Here is a 23700-nt window from a genome sequence, read left to right on the forward strand (position 1 = left end):
CAATAAAGCATATGTATAAACCGAAATAAACGTCACATACTAAGAAAAAGTGAAATTAAATATCAAAAAAAAATTTAATATGTTCTAATAGTATTGATGGCAACGCCATCTCTCTCGTTAGCCCGCAATCACCTGAGTTGATTCGGTTAGGAGGTCGAACTATACTGTTCTACCTTTGAGATGGCTAGGGGGCGCCATAAGCCCTCAGTAACAATTGTACTTAGAAATATTCGGCCCGGGCGGCCGAGGGGCTCAGGCACCTGTCGCGATAGCAGAGGATGCTGGTGCGATTCCAGCCCTGGGTACTGGAAGCCTAGGGCACCTTTTCTTAGTTTATGAAATTCATTTCGATTTATAATTTATATATTAGTGTTTCTACTTGAAATAACACAAATTAGTAAAGTATAACGCTAATTTAGATTGAATTATTTAAATTAAAATATTGTATTGAATTGAATATAATTATTTACTTTTTAAATATAGGTAGGTAGTCGTAATAGGCACAAAACTCGTTTATTTATAGTTAAAAAACACAAACTTGCTTTTCAATTTAAAACGGGTAAATTTAAATAGATTAACGGTGCACGGTGCATTCAAATAAATGATCCGAGGTTATTTCATTTCAGGAGAAAGGCATTTAGTATCATGCTGATGAAAATTCAATTCGTTAACTGTTAAATGTTCTAGGTATATGTCGAATTGATGTGAAGGTAGGATGCCCAGGTCGATATTCGGCTCACATTGCTGCTAGTTGAATTTAAGGTTGAACTAATGAATACAACGAACAATTGGTTCATGGTTCGGAGAAACATGGCCATACATTGCCATATTCGCCATAATTTTTGTTCATCTTTATCAATTTTAGTGGAACCTTTATTTGATCTAAAGTAGACAAGGAACATCTATATATTTATTGTTATTTTTAAGACGTGCATAACTCATTATCTAATCGATTTTAAAATTCTTCAAGTATTCATACAAAATTATGCATGTTTATGAATATGAACTTAGTGGAAGTTCACGGTAGTTATTAGTAAATTCTTCGTTCTCATATGATTTATTTTGTTAAGTTAAATACTTTAGAGGCGTAAAGTACAGTCGGCATAAAAAATCGTAACATATTAATTATAAAGTGAAAAATGAAGCTTTTTCAGTCTAGAGAAGTCTTGTACAAATCACAGAGCCCCTAGTGTAAACTTATTCGATAGCGAAACGTGACGTACGCGTTTGCGTTAAGTCTCATTTTGTATGGGATTTAGAAACAGCGCGCCAAGCGGGACGTTTTGGAAACTCAAAATCCCATACAAAATGAGACTTAACGCAAACGCGTACGTCACGTTTCGCTATCGAATAAATTTACACTAGGGTACTGATAATATCGTCAGGTGACACGCAAAACTCACTAATTACTTAAAAATAATTAAGCAAAAATCAACCTTTCATTAATAGTAATATGGTACATTACGGCTTAATAGCCATTACCATCACAAGTTCATACTTGTGGTGGTAATTAGTGAGTTTTGCTCGTCACCTGAGGAATTATAATATTGGTATTATAATATAATACTAGTATTATTAATTTATTATACTATAAAATACAGACTCGACTCGTACAGGCAAAAAATATATACAGCCTTTTTTTAAATCTATCTGAAACTGACAGATTTCCCAAGAGTATCTTGTTAATGTCGCTTAACCCAGTGGCCTGGTTTTATTTCAGGCAATAATGCTATATGTAACAGAACAAACACTGGAACTAACACTATATAAACAAGTTCAACAATAGACCGTATCATAATAACTTTTTGGGCCCGGGATCCATTCGAATAACAATCCACAATATCGCTGTTTACCTTTACATTCCTACGTCTTCCAACAACGCATTCAAATATCAACCTTATTAGGAACAAGTAAGGTTTTAATTTGAAAATATAGACGATGGAGTTATTGCTTAGGTCCTGTAAGGGAAATCAGCAGGAAATCGCCTTCCTGTTATATTCCGAGTTGAAAAAACAGCTTTAGGTTAATGCAATGTCACTTAAATAGCATGCGAAGTAAAATGGTATATTAAAATTCGCGCAATACTCGTATGGACTATGGAGTCGTCATAATCATCTTACCCGATCGGATTCCTCATAAATCTCATAATATTATATCATGTCATAAAAAATAGAAGCCTTTCAAAATAAGTATATATCGGGTCTTATTAGCGTAGAATACTTTAGCTGCTGACTCATTTTAGTGGGTATTATAAATTAACGTACAACATTGTTTAACAGCAGTTCTTTTGAAATGGTAAAAATTCTGACAGGGTTAGATACATTAAGGTCGCAAATAGACTGTCATAGAAATAATCATATGAGATCCTATTTGACAGCAATCCTACAATTTATGATCATATACGACAAACTTATTAAAATTGTGGTTATTACACCATCATAGGTTTTTCATATTTAGATGAATAGGAGTCATATATGTAGGATAATATTTCGATGATAATGTAATTATATGCCTACATAGATAAGATATGGACAGATCTACATAAATTATTATCTACTTGTTTAAAAGTTCAGATTGCTGACTGCTGGACTGTTGGTAGTAATTGGTTTTCCTGAGTGGTCTGCGTCTGGTGGACTATCTACGAACATGACACCCATTTAGATGCTTAAAATTTGCTTCTATTTCCACGTTTACATTTCTATGGTTTAATTATATACGGCTGCTATGTGATGTGTCTACAGATGGCACGGGCATAAATTCGTGCTACGAGTACTACGTTGATAATATATGGCATAGCGCCGTAGTATTAACGTAGCGTAGACATAGTTTAAGCACGTTTCGCCATTGCACGTTAGACCGATTGCATTATTGCGTACGTTTTTCTTTGTAAAAATCAAAGGCCTAGTCTTAGGGTCATAAATAAATAATAATAAATATTATAGGGACATCCTTACTTAAGTCCCACGGTAGGTAAGCCAAGAAAGCTTGTGTTGTGGGTACTCAGACAACGATATATAATATACAAACACTTAAATACACAGAAGACATCCATGACTCAGTCACTACCAACTAGGCCAGACTGGTCGTCAAATTACTTGAAAGAAATGTCATTCTTACTGACAGCGTCTGGTCCACAGTACAGTATGCTGCAAAGATAACTGACCCCCCTGCAAACAAGTTTCTATACAGGGTCAGTTATCATTATTTTTTACAAATGTGTAGGTACGTGACTAAGGTTTCCGATTTTTGATTTATGTAATCTATTGGATACCTAATTTCTTTTAACTTCATCACCTAAACGGAAAAATGTGACCACCATTTGCCGTTTAGGTGATAAAGCAGAAAAAAAGCAAAACTATGTGAAAAAGACCAAGAGTTGGGGGTTTAAGGAACTACAACTTCTATATTCTGGAATCAGTAGGACTACAACCTTAATATACCTATATAATATACAGAAATGAGTTGACTTATTATTAGAAAACACAATACGCCTAATGAGGGCGCCACCGGACGGTAGTCTTAAGTTGAACTAGTTTTAAGTAAATAGTAATTTGAGTTAATAAGTAAATAGTTAGTTAATATTAAATAGTGAAGATAAACAATATATTTCACAAACGCGGTCTAGACTGTAATTAAGTATCTGTTAATTATTAATGAACAACTTGACGCTTTATCAATATTGATTGAAATTGAGAAATGAAAGTATTTGGCAAATTTGATCATGTATATTTTTTATCAATAAAAGAATATTTGACCACGTAAATAAAGGCCGACACAAAAATAAATCCCCTCTACCGCTGAAACAGATTGTAAAATAATGAGACTACATAAATGTAGGTCTCTCAAACAGACCGAATATTTTATTGGTTCAAAAAACCGCTAACTAGTCAAAAATCCTTACAAAATGACCATCCGGGTATGCTGGGTATCCGGGTGCTTAGGTAAGTGTTTTCCGTGTATAGAAACATAACACACTGGGGGTTGAGGCTTGTTCAATAATGACAAAAGATGATGGAAAATGGAAAGAAAAAACGATCGTATTACCTTATTCCTTACCCTTTGACGACCGATTTGGCCTAGTGGGTAGTGACCCTGCCTACGAAGCTGATGGTCCCGGGTTCAAATCCTGGTAAGGGCATTTATTCGTATGATGAGCATGGATATTTGTTCCTGACTCATGGGTGTTTTCTATGTATTTAAGTATTTATAAATATTTATATATTATATATATCGTTGTCTAAGTACCCTCAACACAAGCCTTATTGAGCTTACTGTTGGACTTAGTCAATTTGTGTAATAATGTCCTATAATATTTATTATTATTTATTTTTTATTTACCCTTTCATAATATATAGTGATGAATTGATGATCACTTGTATGTTTTTGGAAAAGTTTTTTATGTTAATTTGAACTTCGTTAATTTCGTTGTTAACTATTTACGAGAGCACAGTTGATTTTTATATATATGGTGTTAGTAAATTACTCGTAGTTTTATGACTCTAGACGCGAGCAAAAAAGAGGCGAACGGCCCAGTTCGAGCTGTACGAAATACGATATTCTGTTATATTGTTTCTTTAAACAAAAACGTCACTGACACTGACATATTCGATCCCTGTCGTATCTTTTTGACGTATTGTAAAGTTGGGATCGGGTACTGAAACTGAACCCAATCCAAAGCCAACTGTAAGATACTATATTTATTATGTACAAGTATGTTTATTACGCGTATTGTTTGAACTGTTGTTGTTGTTTAGGTATTATATGTAAACGTGTATTTGTGTAACAGCAATCAAACGGACCATTCGCCCGCATTGATTGACGTTCATTCTGTTCACGGCCTTTATCGGGTACGCAAATATGTCGATTCGTATCCAAAGGTTACTTTAGACCACCACCATTTATTTTTAACACCAAAGCGGACTAAGAAGTACATACATATCAGCTTAGTTTATATACCACAGGCGTTGCGCGATCGAATTCGATTGCGCAATCTACTACCGTCTACTACCCAATTATTTTTCTATTTTGTATTATCCCAGATACTAAAATGACAGTTCGGTGTCCCAATTTGTGCTGCAGATCTGTTACTTTATTTTCCGTATTATAAAGGTTCGTTCTCGAAAAGACGTAAAACCGTCGCATTCTTCACTTTAAGCCGGCTAGGGCATAGTGCTTTGTGGCTTGGTCGGACAGTCAATATCAGAGCAGGATATTGACTTAGGGTGGCAGTGGAATAATGCTAATCCATCATCAACGGCGCGACGGCGCCCGCAAGTCGAGTAAGGAGGCTTACTGCTCACCTGCCAACACGCATTAGACAAGCACGGTAGGTTAGTTGTCTGATTGTTTTGCCCGTAAATAGCTTCCAGGAGGTGTTCGTTCTACATGACATTAAAGCTTAAAAATGACCGGGCTCGAAAGATCCGATAGTTTGAAACAAAGACACAAATATAATAATTATTATGATAAAGGCAACTATGAGTATATCATATGCGAGATTAGCATTATGTTATTTTTGTACCAGACCAAGTCAAAAGAATGTAATGATTTAATCAGTTGATGTGTACGATATAGGTATGTGTTGATGATGATTTTGGTTAAAAAATTGTCTTACATCAGACTGTCGCTATATGGCTTCACATTATTTTATTTGTCGCCAACCTTTTTCACCCAAGACCTAGGACAAAAGGGCACACAGTTCACGACCTGACGCGGTTAAATGACGTCCCAGTTTTCGTATTACGGATCGAGATCATGTAACATATTGTTCCCAAGTATAAAAGACTACACAATCTTCCTCCTGAGCATACACATAATATGGGTCACGCTCTGAATACCTCAAATAGAAGTCTTATGATGCGAGACTATTTCAACAGTAAACAAATAAGAATTGGGTGAAAAAAGTTTTTTTTTTTTCAGTTTATTTCTTTACAACCCACAAAAGTATATGATGATTTTTTACGCTCGTAATAAAATAAAAAATGTTTGATAAGTATACAAATGTTTTATAGTACATACTAATATACAACAATAAAAGAAAAGGTTGAAAAAAATAAGTCTGTTCTTATATGAATTATGAAATATAAAGCCGATCTCAGCTCTCTATTCCATGAAAACAGCAGAAATAGATAAGCAGTAAGGTGGCCCAAAGGCTTTTCACGTTACTGGTCTGACTTCTTTAACAACAAAATTATAGTCAGATAATTTTGAAGTCATTGCCCGCTTAGCAACTTTTGCTGCTGTGCTTGTAATAGCTACATAAGGAAAGAAAGAAAGAACTTGGCTACTTATCATATACGACCAACATTCGAGCTATCAATGCTATCATGTCACAGTTGTGTAATTAATTCATTCAATATTAATTCTGCATACAATTGTATATCAAATAAAAATATATATTACTTCTTAATATCCTAAGCACAGACACATGTGAACGGCACGTAAAAAAAAAACCATCCCTGTATACTCGTAATAAGCATGCCTTATCCCAATTATACCTAAGCCTATTAATGTACGTAATGTTAAATTTACTTTCAATGTTTTAGGGACATAGCAAAAACAAAGCCTTCTATTAAAAGAAGCTTTTTAAAAAACATCGTACTAAATAAGAGGTTGATTCTGTTTTAACAATTTGATATGGCTTTTATCAACTTTAAAACGACCTAAAATCTTTAAAAGATCGATAACTAAACGACATGTCAAAATTAACGTTTATTTCGATTCCGCTGTGATCCCAATAAGATCTATCTACGATATTTCTAACGTCAAAGTGACATTGGTTGCCCGAATCGAGCTACTTCTGTCAATTATATGACATACAAATGATATCTCAATGACAACTTATCGTTATCGTATCTCATTCTTCGATTCGGGCCGATGGTCATATCAAAATAAGACGATAACCTTAACAAATTATTAAAATAGAGTCTTTCTCTAGTTTCTTGTCTTACTGACGAAATAATATCGGTACACAAGCAAAATTTTGTTTTATCTCGATTTTAAGCAGTCACGAACTTACGAATAATGCTTTTATGAGTTTATTTATTATGTTTTTCCATTCCTATTTAAGCCTATTATTGTGACAAGCGGACTCCTTAATGTTAAGCAGTAATACATAATAACATTCTGAATAATATATTATCTATTTGAGAAGGTAGGTAATATTTTTAGGATCAGATAATTATGTACCATGATTATTATTATTGTTTGAGTTCACATTGCGTAAAAGTGTATCAGTTATATATCTTTAATTATGCCCTGATAATTGTATTCAGAAAGACTGTTTTTATTATATCCACTTCTGCTAGGATCAGGAAGACTACTGCAAATATAAGAGTTTTTTATGCGATCATATTACGTTAGTCCGCTGTTCATTTATTATTACTCCACACTAGGGAATGCTCCCGTTACTGAATTGTATGGTGCGAACCGGGAAGTCCCGGTTTCGTGGCTGATTTTGGACAGAAAACCAATACCAACACCCTTCTCCACACCAATAAACTGATCTCTGATATAACTTACGTTTGTACTAATTGAATCACATGAGAATTCTCTCATTATTAACGGTGTTTACACATTGCTTCCAATCATCTCAATTACCACCGAAATGTCAATGTGCGTCCATTTGTATAATTTACTAACCCACGCCGAGTGCGTACCTAATGAATACCACAAATTTAAGCTGCATTTTATTTGCAGTTTCGAATGGAGAGCCAATTACTAAAAGCCGACATTGTCCAACTGCCAGACTGTTTTAATGCTGAAGAATTCCTAGGTTCTTGAAATAAAGTATGCAACGTATTTAAACAGCCATGTTGGCAGTCTTGGCACAAGTTAAATACATCGTGATAGAAACTCCATTTGCTAAGAAAAAAGACATGGTCGGGCAGTATAGTGATATCTCAAGAGTAATTCGAACTTTGACATCAAAATGCAATCTGTTTGTTATCATTCACCTCGGCGTGCCACTCGGACCAATACATGTACGAACCAGTAGGAGCAAAAAGTATTTACGTGCGAATAATAACAAAGGTTCATTATTATGTACATATCAAATCATATGTACGAGCATTTTGAATGGTCGTTGAAATTGGTTACCTCAATTGTGCATTTGACAGCCTTAGGGCGTGACGTAGGTATATACATAATTATTCCCGTGTTTTGGGTAGGTTGACCTCTAAACTTAAAACTGTCAGCAACATGTTCTTCGCTTTTACGCAAGAAAATATGCATATTTAATATGCATTGGATGCCTGCGTATTTTTGCGTTAAAGCAAAGCCTGGGGCTTGTTATTTCATATATCAGTTTGAATTGAGGAGTTGAATTCTTAACGCAGAGCCCCCGTGATACGAAAAGCTTAATACATAATGTATACATATTATTTATGCAGCACAGGCAAGGATGAAACGAATTAGAACATTATCATAGCATAGCATTTAGCATTTAATCATAGCATTTAACATTAAAGTTTAAGAACTTCAGAATTGTATTGATATTTGATTACACAGATTACAGTTTGTGAAAACCTAGATTTCTACTGAACAACGAGTATCTAACACGCAAGACATTCATAATGGTTACGATATTAGTGCATTAGGTAACGTCTGTTAGAACTACGTCAATAATATGGATCCACGTATTAGTATGTGTACGTGTACTTCGCACACATTCAAAATAAAATCTCAAATTGTCAATGATTCTTTTCATTTATGTGGCGCTAACATCAACTTATTAAATAAGGTATATATAGAGCATAAAATTATTGCTCTCGAAGTCATAAAAGAAATAAATGAGTCATAAGTAAAATTTAACCGTGTCCATAAAACACATCACCGCAACGGTAGGACTCACTTATTCAGGATTGAGCCTAAACGTACAAAAACGTATAGATAATATTACTTATATTTAACTTCTAGTATTTTATTACTACTCGTATCGTTTATCGAGCGCGGGCACATTATCCGTTCGGAAAAACCAGCTCTCCCATTATGCAGAATTGTTGAGTAGAGTCTCAAGTCAAGTTACTCTGGTTTGATCAAAACACGTTTCGGCCTAGGCTACACCATCAACCAGAATATGGTCAGCTTTCAACGGCGCTAATAACTGGCCATTAGATAGGAAAAGTAATTCTTTCCTGGAACGTGAGGGTGAAGGCAAACGGTTGTTTACAATCATAATCTACGGGCATTAGAAGCAATAACGACCTGTCTGAATTCTCTTTCCTCCAACCCACGAAGTGAAGTAAACGCTGGACGGAACTTTCCCCGTATAGCCCTCGTATTAAGGTATTTATTATGAACGTAAAAATATTTTAGGTCATCCATTTGTCTGAACTGAAGTGAGGAATAAATTGGAGATCTTTGAATTATTTCACTATACGTGATATTATGTTTGTTCACCCAACAACACCAAAATAATGCAAAACTTAGAGGTGTTTACCATACTTTTAGGTTCCTTATAATAAGAGAAAATTGTCTGTATAGTTAAACGCAGGTACGGCTACAATAACGAAAGACTAATGGCCCGATTCGAAGAATGAGATACGATAACGATAAGTTCTGGTATAGATAAGTTCTCATGTAGATATTGTTTGTATGTCGTATAACTGACAGAAGCAGCTCGATTCGGGCAACCAATGTCACTTTGACGTTTTAGAAATATCGTAGATAGATCTTATTGGGATCACAGCGGAATCGAAATAAACGTCGATTTTGACATGTCGTTTAGTTATCGATCTTTTAAAGATCTTAAACGTGTCTTAATCATTCTTCGAATCGGGCCGTTATTTTTCATGAAATCTTCTAAATAATCTGGCGCATCCAGTCTTGCTTGTGAACGTGAAATGAAATCACCTATTTGCGCGTTTTTTGTAGCGGCAATTTTTATACAATTATTGGAGCATTTTAGAAGTATTTCAACATTTCTTTTTCACTGAATCTATTTGAAATAGAATCGATTGACATCTTTCAAAAAATGATGCATGTTATGAATTTCACACAACGACTCCATTCGAGCGCAAGATTTTTCTAATCTTTACTGTGCGATTCATCGACAATCGCGCGACTTAACGATTTAATAGATTATTTTGCTAGCCATACTAAGCGATGGAAATAGCAATAACTCATTTATAAATGGCTACTTTTACTTGTAGGCTACCCAAAAAAACTATAAAAACTGTGGACTATATAACATTTTCCCATGCAAAGATAAACATGCTATATTATTAACTACACCTCCACCCTAATCTAATCCTTATTCTCTCCATCTTTGGCCTACTCATTGATATTCTTAAGACACAAGATTATGGACTATCGTCATTTGAAACTTCGACCCAACTCAAACTTCCATCGCGGTTAGGCTTGTAAGTGACGCAAATAAAGTAGTTTATTGGAGCAAGTAAATACACTATTAGCAGCCATCAATATGTATAAATTCATCATTCGCTTGCCCTTTTCCCGTATAATATGTTCACCATATTTTGTGACATAAAGAATAGGTTAATAGCATATTATTGCCAAGGCCCGGAACTAAAAGTTTTTTCTGACCAAGTACTTAGTCCGAAAATGATTATTTCCGCTGCTGAGGTATTAGTGTTTCACTCCTAGAAAAAAAGGGTTATTGGTTGTAAGGCTCTCATGTTGGTCAGTCTCCACTTGATGTGTAAAGTAGTGGGCTACGAGCAAATTTGTCACTGCTGGTATTTTCGTTAATCTACTCGAATTTTTAGGGTTCCGTACCTGAAAAGTTCCTGAAAAGGAAAATAACGGAACATTTATAGGATCACTTTGTTGTCCGTCCGTACATCCGTCCGTCTGTCTGTCTGTTTGTCAAGACTCTCTATATCAGGAATGCGTGGAAGTATCTTGTTGATATTAAAACTACAATCCCTACTGAGGTCTACAATCCCTACTGAGGTCTACAATCCCTTAAAGCTGTAAAAACATGAAAGTTCTAAGATATTTAACTTAAAAAAATACGGCCGTTTATGCCGCAAATAAGTACGTAAATTTCAAGTATTTCACCACTCTCAAGAGAATCAAAATTTAGTTTGGGTACTTTCCGTTGACCTAGAACTATGAAATTTGGCAAGTAATATCATTATAAAGACAGGGAAAATCTGAAAACTCTAAATTTGTAAACAAAATTGTTAAATTTGTACGGACCCCTCGGCGGGCGAGTCTGACTCGCACTTGTCGGGTTTTTTTCAATATCACCCCATCCCCTGTCCATGTTGCTCCTATCAGATAAATGATACAAGTTTTAGAGCCGCATACTGATGTATTACATTTAAAATATATTTAATTTATTAAATCTGAATAAGAATGTTTTTTGTCTTAGGCAAATCCTAACACGTTTTCGTCTTTACTCAGGATTATTTCATGGCGTAATATCAACATGAAAGACGACCGGTCTGGCTTAGTGACCCTGCCCTGTCTCGTGTGATGAGCACGGATATTTGTTCCTGAGTCATGGGTGTATTTAAGTATTTATAAATATTTGTATTTATATAACATATGTTACGGGTAATGGTAGAAGGTTAGTTAAACTCAAATTTATCCGAGTATAACTAGTATTACCCAAGCCTTTTGGGTAAAGTCCGAACATTTAATCTGTATTCGGCGTTTACCCGGACACATCCAGGTCTACCCAGCCACTAGCTGGGTAATAGTGAAAAAATGATTTAATTACCGGGCTTTACCCAAATGGCTTGGATAATACTAAATGTACACATAACATTACCCAGCCAGCGTTGGGCAGACCTAGGTGTGTACGGCTAAACGCCGAACATAAATTATTTTTTATTTCGTATTCGGACTTTACCCAAAAAGGTTGGGTAATAATACTAAGTAACCCCGGGTAAATTTTAGTTAACTTAATATTCTAGCATTATCCGGAACATGGGTATACTTAATTAAAGAAAACTTAAGTTTACCAGGGTATACCTGGTATTACCCACGGCTTTTGGGTACAGCCCGAAAATTAAATCAACTTGGGTAAACCTAGAATTTTACGGGTAAACGCCGAATACAGATTAAATTATTGGACTTTAGGCTTGGGCAATACTAGTTATACCCGGGTAAACTTGAGTTTAATTAACCTTCTAACATTATACGTAACGTATATATGGTTGTCTACGTACCCACAATACAAGCCTTATTGAGTGTACTGTGGGAGCGCACACGCACACGTACACACAAAGACACACAAACCTTTGTATTTCATATCTAGATTAAATATTAAAATACCTATTAACTTGTGCACCTTTATGCTCAAGCAAATTAAATAGAGATACATAGTGTATATATAAAAATAAATACATATAAAAAAAATTTTGTGTCATAATTATTATATTTCAGTATCTTTAAACTAGTAACCACGATACAGACTTTGCCTAGTGTGGAGACAATCGTTAATCTTAGGCTTTGACATAAGGATTTTAAACCTTTACTGTAAAAAGAATATCCTGTGGTTGCAACGTAAAATGGAAATATATATATATATTATTTATATATAGGTGTTACTCTTTCAAAACACTTTCTCTAGTTGTATTGATGGCAGCACCATCTCTCCCGCTATACCGTTATCCCATAAGAGATTCGTATAGGAGGTGCAAGTACGTACCTACTGCTCGCCCTTAAAAGTTGGTCATACATTTCAAAGATATATCATACATATACTGGAGATTTTCGGACGAGTACCGCCGTGGCTAGTACGGCTACCACCACTTTTGATATTGACATATTCGCTCACGACTACGTTACTTACTTTCTTACATCTCGCTTCCACAAATATGCCAGTACGAGAAGAATATAAAGTAAGTTACGTAGACGTGAGTAAATATGTCAATATCAAAACTGGTGGTAGCCGTCTCTTGTGATGGAACCTTAGCCACGTAAGCTGAAGACGCTGGTTCGATTCTGGCCGCGGCCACCGGTGGGCTTTGTCATTGTTTCTTTAGTACGTGACCACTGACATAAATGTACTACATACTAGACACGCTATCGAGAACAACTTGTGTCCGCCATTTTCGGCGTTTGACGTCTGTCACTAAGCTTAAGAATAATAGCTAATCAGAGGCGAAACTGTTATGACAACTGTTCATTTTCTGCCTAAATACGTACTGTAAAGAATCTAGATAAAATTTATTTATTTCCATTAAAGTGTAATGATTTTTGTTTCTTTTGTGACACTGCCGATATTAAAATTTATAAAAATAGTCTTTTGTGTTTGACTCTCGTACTCGTAGCAATTTTGATCAAATCCCACTTATAACATAATATTTTCTTTAAGTATAATAAAAACACATCAAAAAATTAATTTTAAACAAGCAAAAACGTCTGCGAACGATGCAGATTAAGCGTAGAATAAATTTAAAAGTGGAAAAATACTGTCTTGGGTGAGACTTGAACTCATCGATGGATCGATACTCCAGCGCTCTGCCATCTGAGCCATCTAGCGACATCAACCGTAAAAACGTTACACTTCTGAGTGTTTCAAGTATCATCCAAGACGGTATTTTTCCACTTTAAAATTTACTTCAATAAATTACAAGATAACAATTAATATATCATATTTGTGTATCTTTAGATACATATATACATATTCTACAAACAATAAGGTAGATCATTAGTACTTCTGTGTTACATCTGCGAAATGTAATCTATGCGCCAAAGAAAAGGCGTACCACCGCGAGTGTTTAAAGTGACGTTTCAAAATAATCTAAATAAGCTTAAAACAAAAAAAGTGGATTGTTATTATATTACTTTTATTATGTTTCTAGATATTATTAGAATACACTTTCATAACGAATAAAGGCATTTTCAATTCTTATTCTTTTTTCAAATTTTCGTACATGTGTGGCATCTCGCCAGTAGTCGGAGACGTACTAAACGCAATGAAGTGCCGGTACTTCAATGAGGTGCGAAATCATTTTATTGGAGATGCCGACTCTAGTACTTATACCTCAATGTACGTGACATCTATTTCAACTTATAACATTTGTTTTGTTTAAAAAAAAAAGTAAGTTTTTCAGTATAATATTTTTTTATAAGTAGTTGTAAACATTTTCATTTTTGTTTATTGGTTACAGGGCAGTTGTGTAAAAAGAATCCATTGTTTACTTTCGTATTTTCACCATCCATAAGTATCCCTACTAATATTATAGGTTTCGTTTTCTTAGCATTCTTTTAATATTGCTTGTCTGAAATACAAAGCATTTTCACTAGCTTTCTCCAACAGGTTCAGAGAAAAGAGACCTGCCGTGACTACAATCAGGTTTCATTCGTCTAACTTGATAAAGGTAACTTGTACTTGATACAATATTGGAAAAGTTTAGTGAAGCTTCTAACTAGGGCAAGTTTTCACAATCAATATCGTCGTATCGTAATAACGTTAGATTCCATGCTAGTAATATACAAAACTATAAACTTTGTCACTGTGGAGGGAGTACTTAAAATCGTTACAAAAGAGAGTCGTTTCATAATTTTGAACCAACGTTGCCACGTTTGCTAACAAGAAACTTCTCAGAAGTCGACACCCCCGTAACACCTCACATAGCAACTACGGTGAGAGCACACTTCACAAACGCTACGTGATTTGAAAAATAAGACAATAGAAATGTTACATTTTGTATACAACACATAATAATTTGTTTGCCAATAAATTTATGAGCGTTAAATGTGTGAGACGCGGAGGGAATTCGCGACAAACGTGGGTGTATACATCGGTAACGCGATTTGTAGCAAACTTGTTTATCTCATTTTAACAAGTTTATAACATACCTAACACGTTTTGAAATATTATCTTGAAAATAACCTATTTATTTGTTTCTGGAGTGTATTTGACAAGAGAATGTTATAAAATATGACATGGCTTTTGAGCTCTTGTTTATCAAATTTTGATAGATTTTGTCCCTGCTACCTATAAAAAGTATCAATAAAATAACCAGTCAATAAGTAATTTTTGACTCAATTTTTTTCCCCTGGGGACCGAATTTTTACTTTCAACTGCTTGATTTCGTCACTCGAGTCTCTTTCGAAAACGGAGATTTTATATTTTTAAATACATGCTATAAAAATCGGGAAACTAGTTGTATTGTTCACTCGTTTTCAATTCTATTAGTAGTTGAGATATATTGTAGAGAGCCACACAAAATCGAGCGCTCGAAATAAAGAAATCGCGCCCCTAGCTTTAGACTTTAAAATCTAAGTAGATTGTGACATTTCGATTACAAATGCTCCATAAAAAGCATCAATGTAGGATGCATCAAGCTGCAGGAAACGGGTGATGACACAGTCCATTGAGTCCTTGATTAATTGAGTTGCCGTCGTTTCCACATTGCTGTGGTGATTGGAACGTTCAAATCCGTCACTCAATTGACAGTTACATCACCCGTTTCTCGTTGAATTCCGATTCCTATAAATAATGCGTAGATTGTATGTTGTTCCAGACTAAAATCAATTTTATGTACTGCCTTTTCCCACTTCCACTAACAAATTATGAATGACATTGACGACGATATAAAAATCCAGGATATAAGTACATTCATGTAAACTTATTTTTTATAAGACTGAATAAAATAAAGAGCAATTTTGTGAAATTATTCGGCGTCTGTTTGCTTCGTCTATCGAAATATACGTCTCCTTTAATTGGACAGCTCAGAGTAAATCTTCCTGAACGATCCGGGACAAAGGGGTGGCCATAATCCACCATTTTCAGCTCTTGCTTTATTCGGGTCTTTGTTTCTTAGGGATTACTCAGTCCCCGAGTCGAAACGGAGACGTGACCTTTTAATACCTATTACTAGTAAAAAATAATACAAATGCTATTTTTTCAAAGATACTGTTCTTTTTTTGTAAATCAATCAGTCATTCTTTTAATAATTGATATTGAACATGTATTTTGGACATTTCGTAGCAGAAAGAAAGGCCCCCAGTTCTACAGGTGGGAAGGCGAGATAAGGAAAACAGCGGAACCATTCTGGAGAAGGGCTACGATTGATAGGACTCATTGAAATGATTTAGAAAGAAAGAAAGGCCTCCGCCTTTGCCAAGAGGTAAACTAAGTTGCCCGATATTATTTAAAGAGAAAAAAAGTGAATTTGTGTTTATTATTTAAAAAAGTATTTATGTCATTTTTAAATGTTTGTTACATATACTCAATAAGGCTATTTATTTTATAAATATGCATTATACCAATGTTTGTAATACTATCAGTATGAGTAACTAAATATACTTCTACTTCTGTTGCTGTCCTCTTTCTGTATTGTTTTTTTTTATTGAGCTGAGCCATAAAGAGTATTGTATACTTTTACATTTTACACTGTCTTATTTCTATCATTTCGGAATTTTGATATATTTAAAAGTACACTTCAAAATAGCGTTCTCAATTATCTGTCTCAAACCGGTACATTTTCTTCTAAACAATATAACAAAACTGACAATCTGTTCGAATATCCTTATTATATTTTTTCCGCGGATTGATCGTATCCGAAATACCATTATTTTTTTTTCATTGTCTTTGACAGCTGTATTATAACTTTATTTGTATTAAACATAGAACTTTTCTTACAGAAGCGAAGAACAAAGGGAACAACGACTCGCACATCCTTAAATGTCATCAAACTACATTCAACTTTAATTACAAATCTCGGCAAAACTTTCGCATCTTGCGGGTCTTTTGAAAAGCGTAACACAAGAGGCATGAGAAAGTTTATGAAGTTCTGGATACTCGGAATTTGTGGACAATTCTCCCCACACTCGGCTTTTATGTTTTCGTCCGTTCTTGCGGACGTAGTATATGAAAATCGGGAATTTGCGGACCTTTTCTGTACGGAAAAGTTTTGCCCCCAATTCAGGCAAAATGTAAACTCTAACCGTATTGCTTGTTTGGACAAATTTGTTTAGCATTGAGTTTTCAAGTTTGTATTGAGACGGTATCCGCTTCTTTCTCTTTTTCACTTTTTCTCGATCTGCATCAAGCCGTGGAGTAAACTCGGCTGATTTCCATACTAATAACTTTGGATACTTTGTCAAGGGCGAGCTTAGAAGTAGCTATCAAAGTGGAAATCACCGCCGATTTTAGAGCTAGCGTCCTCGTTATATTCACTAGTACGTAATTGCGATACGACGACGATACGATTGCGCGCGTTTAAGTTAAGTAAATAGGTATTTATTTATTTTTAGTTTCAATATCTTATATTCATATGTATAAATTATTAATTTTTGACGTAGTGTCTTCGTGTTTGGAATTAATCTTGGCAGTAAAAGGCTTAGCTTAAAATGTCGTACAGAGCACTATTATCGGCTCCTTAAAATATTTAGAATAAATTCAAAACATTTGCTGTTTGTCTCGTATTGAGCATAATGGATGCACGTTTTCGTGATGCCAAATACCTCTAAAATTACACGACTAATCTAAAGTTACACGAATCCTAAATAATTTACTCATTATTGACATAGCACACTTACTATAGAAAATTCCCAGCATTACAAGAAAACATCGAAGCAACCTTTCGAGCGAGCAGCGTGGCGGAATTTAAATATTAAGGGGTAAATCTTGGGATTCCCGATATAAACCGAATAGTAGTATGTATACTTGAAGTACCACAAATTAAAATGTTTTCATAGAAAGTAATTGAATTTGTTCTTACAGTATTCCCGATAAACATTGAGGGATACTTTGCTTTACAAGAATATAATCTCAACGTTAAGCGAATGTGTTGACTATGAAAAATGTTGTGATCAATTGATTATAATTTAAAACTAAGTTATAAAGTTATAACCTTTTTTTCGTAACTTACATTTGCCAGAAAAAATGGCGGGGGGACTATAGTTTTTACTACCTCGTTTGGTTTCATATTGGCTTTATATCAATAACTTATTAATTAAACTTTAGTTAATTACCGAAATTCGAACCCAGGACCAGTAGCTTCATAGGGAATAGTAATTATTGAAATATAAAATAATATATACACCTCGAAGTTATTCTTGTTTTAGGCCTTTAAAGATGCTGATAACCTTAGACTGGCTCAAAGTTTACTAATTAATACCAGAACTGTAACTTACTAACTATTATACGGCAGCAAAGATCATCAGTCTCAGGGCTGCTTTTAAACTTGTATCGACAAGGTTAGAAGTTATTCCAGAACGAACTTATTTTCGGGTTACTTTAGAAGTTATTCCAGAACGAACTTATTTTCGGGTTACTTAAAGTAGTAACATTTTGTTTTGTATGTTGATCAAGTACTAGCCCCGATGTATAATTATTTTCTCTTCTAGTCACAGCATTTTCTGAGGTTGTCCCATTGTTCATTTATAATAGTAGTGTTTAGATAGTTACTTTTATCTCTCAGTACCCCTAGTGTAAATATTTTCGACAGTGAAACGTGACGTACGCGTTTGCGTTAAGTGTCATTTTGTATGAGATTTTTGACTTTCCAAAACGTCCCGCTTGGCGCGCTGTTCAAAAACCCATACAAAATGAGACTTAACGCAAACGCGTACGTCACGTTTCGCTATCGACTAAAATTACACTAGGGGTACTGTACTGACTTTCTTTTCCGCACCAATTGTAAGTTTCTGTTTGGCCCAATGATTGACTGGTAGAGAATGCCTTAAGGCATTAAGTCCGCCATTTGTACTTTTTTTGTATTGTGCAATAAAGGTTTAATAAATAAATAAATACAGTCAGCGATAAAAGATTGTATCAAAAATGTATTTTTTGATAAAAACTTATTTTCAAGTAGGCATATTACAAAACTTTTAATATTAATTATAAATATATATATATTTGAAATATTGTACCCATTTAAAACCGTCATATAGTCTTACAATGTTGGTGTACATCCGAAAAGTATTTACGGAAAATTTGCTCTGTGTTTGTCGTATTAGGAGAGGAAGATCGTTCCAGAAACGAATCGCCTGGAGGGCGAAAGAGTAGGACATGAAACCAGAGCGGTAAGGACAAATAGAGAGTTTAAGACTCCGAGAGGTACGAAGGCCGCAACCGGGACGAGGTGTTACAAATTGAAATTTTGATTTAAGGTAACATGGTGCAGCTGGATCAAAGAGGATGGTATAAAGTCTATACGACCGACGCTCGCGGATCGGGAGCCAGTTTAGTTTGCGTCGGAAATCAGATACATGGTCATACTTTCGGAGCCCGTAAATAAATCGGATACAATTATTGAGCAATCGGTCTAATTCGTTAAGTAACTCCGGACTAATAATGTTGGAATAACACACGTCACCATAATCTATGAAAGGCAATACTAACGCCTGAATAAGGAGGAGTTTCGTGCTAACCGGCAGGAAGTGTTCAAGCCGGTAAAATGAACGTAGCATGTTGGTTACCCTGCGACAAACATCAGACACTAGCGGAGCCCAAGATAGAGTACTGTCCATTAGTAAACCCACGTTTCTCACCTCCGGCGCGTAAGGAACCACAATGTCCTTGTACAATATCGGTGCCAAGTGTTCAAAGTTTACTAATAAAAGCAGGCGAGAACTGCCGAATGTGATGGCTTGACATTTGTTCGGATTGACATCACTGTACTTTTCTTTTCACAGGCGACTATAAATACTCATCGAGAGAGGTTGCATTGTTTTACCACAGAGGTCTAATGAACACCTCCTGTCTACATCATCAGATTAGCTCGATTATCTTAAAGTTTTTGAGGAAACAGATAACCACACTGCTTTTGCTTTGCTGTAGTCTGCTAAAATATAAAAAACAAGATACATACTTCACCGCCAGCACACAATGGTCTTAAGTGCCATAGACGTTAAGACTTTGAGCCGACCATCGCTATAATTAACAATTTCCAAAAAACTAAACAACAGAGAAGTTCTAGCTAACTATCAAACCTGCTCACAACTTCACCAGAGTCCCCAGAGAGCCCAGAGGGGGAATGGTCCTTTTTTGCCTATGTTCTTGAATAACTTCGAAGCTAATTATTTTAAAAATTGAGGTGAGAACTTCAAAAAATTTGACTTTTTAGCGTGAAGGGCACCGCAGGCGCCCTGTACGGAATAGCGCGTGGCGCGCTCTGGATCGCTCGACCTTTTAGCGTGAAGGGCGCCGCCCTATATTTAAGAGTGCGCGGCGTATATTATAATTAAAGTAAAGTAAAGTTCTTTATTTGCGTTAAATGTGGTTAACAATTAGGATAGCGAACAAATTAATTTCATGTATGAGAGATTAAAATGAAATATCATGTAGGTATATATGTTTTTTATGCACATACAAAGCAAACTAAATAGCAGATAATGTTTAAAAAAATGAAAAGAAAAGTAGAAATGGCGCAGCGTAACGTGGTCTTGATTAATTAACAACCGGGTACGATTACACCCCTTAGCCACGCGGCTACTGTCACATATTCTTGAATTTTCCGATCACAGTCCGTTCTACTGACGTCAGAAGCAGCGAAAAGGTTCATATTTATTCGGTAACATTTCTATCAGGACTATTTCCTGATAATTATGTAATTTTCAACAGTTGAAATATGTGAAATATTTCAGAAATTGCCCATCGCTAAGTGTAATTACGTTTGTCTGGCGGCAGCTCTGTTGTGTACTAGCGACTCTTAATGAAATAAGATTTATTCTATTGAGAACACGATTCTTATGTGTAATTCTCATAACTTAAATTGGTGTAATAGTTATTGGACGAGTTAAATGGTCTTAACTGAAAAATCTGTCCCTAATCATTTAAAAAGATTATTAGGAAAATAAACTACTAAAGCAAAGCAGTTTCTGTTTTCCATCTTATTTAAAGGGTTTTGGCGCAAAATGAAACGTACTTACCTTTGAGTCGGATTACTAAATGTTTAATTTAAAACGTTTTTATCTTAAGTGGCATTACAGTTTAAAATTCAATTGAAAAGATTTGCTATAGGTATTAAAGGCTCGTAAGATAATTAAACTTTGACAAAGTACTAAGAGCCTTTATTCGAAATAATTACGACACTTACCAAAATGTTTGTTTTTTTTTTTATAAATTTAATAAAACTAAGGTTTTATTCTGTTAACAATATTTTTTAATACCTATTCAAGTGAGTCCATTGAGAGTTGAAATATTCTCTTTTATGTCTGTCTACTATTCGTTTGCAAACAACGGTAGCCTTTGCCTAGCCACGATTACCGTTGCCTAGTAATGTCAAACTCACATATTTGCTAACATCTGCGTAACTTTTTTTTTTTAAGTTGGGTATGCACTTGCTAGCAAATAGCTATAAGTGAATTCGATGAAATATTTATTCCGTTTCAATTTTTTAAAAGTTTTTCCGAATGAAAATCTTCAAAATATTTTTTATTAAAAAAAAGGGTTAGTTTCTCCATGTAACTGCATATCGCCATTTCCGTATTGAAATTGCGTTTAAACGTAACGCCGTCTTTTAAAACGAAACCTTTTCTATTCAAAGTGTGTTTTTGAATTGAAGTTCACTTTTCACACTAAGAAGTGTCGCAACATCTATGAGGAATATTAAAATAAATATGGCAAATTTGAAAGAACGTTTTCGCAAAGCGTTCCTGTTTTGAAGCCTTGTTTGCCTGTTTTGAAGGTTGAGATTAGAAAAACGTTAGACGATTAACTAATTAAGACAAAGTTTTGAGTGTCTAAATAAAAATTGTGGATTAAATATTGCGATAACAATCCGATGACAATATGTTATACACAGAAAGATATTTTCATTGAGCGTATCAACATTTCTAATATGCATGCATTTTGTACTTTGCTTTGACACAGCGACATCCAACGAAACAAGGGCTGCGCTGCCGCTAAACAATTCATGTCGAACGGACATTGTAGTGGGATTGGGTCCAAAAGGGCACGTCAAAACTGTGACAGTACAAAGGCTATGATAACATGTCATTGGGTCCTCAACTAAGGTCTGTCTCGGCCAGTAACACAATAGTCTATCTAAACTAGATTGAAGGCTGCGCAAATGAATTGGATAGGTTAGGTACAATTTAGTCTACTCCACCGACAAGAGCCATGCTCTTAAATGATGATGATGATGATGATGAGGTACAATTTAACTGGGTCAATTTCAACAGTACTAGTTTTTTGTGTCATTCCGGTGTAATTCTTTATTTACGTTTCTTCGATGTTTCTTTTAATGTCAATCGACACCTCAGACTGTTCTTTGATAAGCCTCTTACAGAGCACTTGATATCTTAAGCCTTTTGAGAATTATCGGAGATTAAAAAAATTGACTCGCACGTGAATGATAAGTATACACAGGAATGATATAACACTCCACCTGAATGACATTATTCCACCGGAATGAAAAAAATGACTCGCACGTGAATGATATAAAACTCCACCTACTTTTGATATCATTCCGGTGTTATTTTCATTCTGGTGGGTATTAAAGCCATTTTACTACACCGAAATCACTGGAATGAAATTGGTGGAATGATAAACCGAGGTGAAATAAAATTATAAAAAAATAACTAAATCCCACATTCTTTAACTATCGCGACATTTACACTCACAAGTACAAAATACACGATCTGTAAATATTTGAAAAATAACAAATATGAAACAAAAAAGATATAGCAAACACTGGAATGATATTTTTTTTGTTCCCGTAACATCGAAATGACATTACTACGTGTGTAGCGGATCTATTCGGCATCACATCGACGTCTTCTTGCGGTGAGAGCCGCGGCACAACTGACTCTCAAAGTGCGCAGGAGGCGGGGGGGGCGTACGAAGTCAAACTTAGCCAATAAACGTCGATGAAATTTAATAAGGATTATTTTGCCGGACAAATTTCTTTACGCATAATAAGGGGGTTTATTAAAGAGTTAGTAAGCAAGTAATATATAAAGGATTATTTATTGATATGGTATTATAGTGAACTAAAAACTAATTTGATATCTTGTATAGTTTTAGAGTTATGCGGCATTAAACAAGAATAACTGGGTTCCGGACACCCCACCTGAATGAAAAATTGGGCCTTTATTTATTTTTTTCAATTATTAAATTATTTAATATTTTAATATTAGTTATTGCCCCAGGTCGATAACTAAGAGATGTTTCCAAAAAAAAAATTAGTATATGACTATTTTGACTTTCTGCATCAGCGTTTTCAGTCTTGCCATCAAATTTTATTGCTTGGGATATTCACCCAACTACGAATATAATGAAAGATGTTGTTGGATTGTTTCAATACTGCAATCTTACGGTTAATATTTTCTGCTCTGTGCTTTAACAATTATTATCTACAATTCTAGTAAATGTCGATCGCTGCTGTATACTGTCCTCATGTCCTCAAAGTTTCGTACCACAGAAATGGAACTATATTAACAAATCTCCATGTTTTGTATTTCATCAGCCGTTACACTTGATATTCATAATAATATTTACGTTGCGTTTTTACACTTTTTACAAAAAATAGGTAATACTAGTTGAAATTAATCACGTTTCTTGTTTGACACGTACATATCAAACAAGAAACGTGATTAATTTCAACTTGTTTATTGTATGTGTAACATTACGCGCGTTGGTATTTCATGTGAAACAAAATGTAAGGCACTGCGTATTATTACAAATTAATAAAAATCGGCTGAACGTGAGTTGTTCAGTATAAAATGAAAACATAAAAAATATGTGGTCCCTCTGTGTGCGTGAGGCCGACGCATTCGTTACTTACCAGTTTTTATTGATACTGTTGCCTTTGCTTTGTTGCA

General features: G+C 34.8%; 1 protein-coding gene across 1 annotated transcript in view; it reads right to left on the reverse strand.

Annotated features, from left to right (window-relative positions):
- Positions 1–23700, reverse strand: part of LOC133522862 (alkaline phosphatase-like) — a 181653-nt gene that overhangs the window by 110414 nt on the left and 47539 nt on the right. The window lies entirely within an intron of this gene.

Source organism: Cydia pomonella, chromosome 11 (genome assembly GCF_033807575.1).
Source record: "Cydia pomonella isolate Wapato2018A chromosome 11, ilCydPomo1, whole genome shotgun sequence".
Taxonomy (NCBI): Eukaryota; Metazoa; Arthropoda; class Insecta; order Lepidoptera; family Tortricidae; genus Cydia; species Cydia pomonella.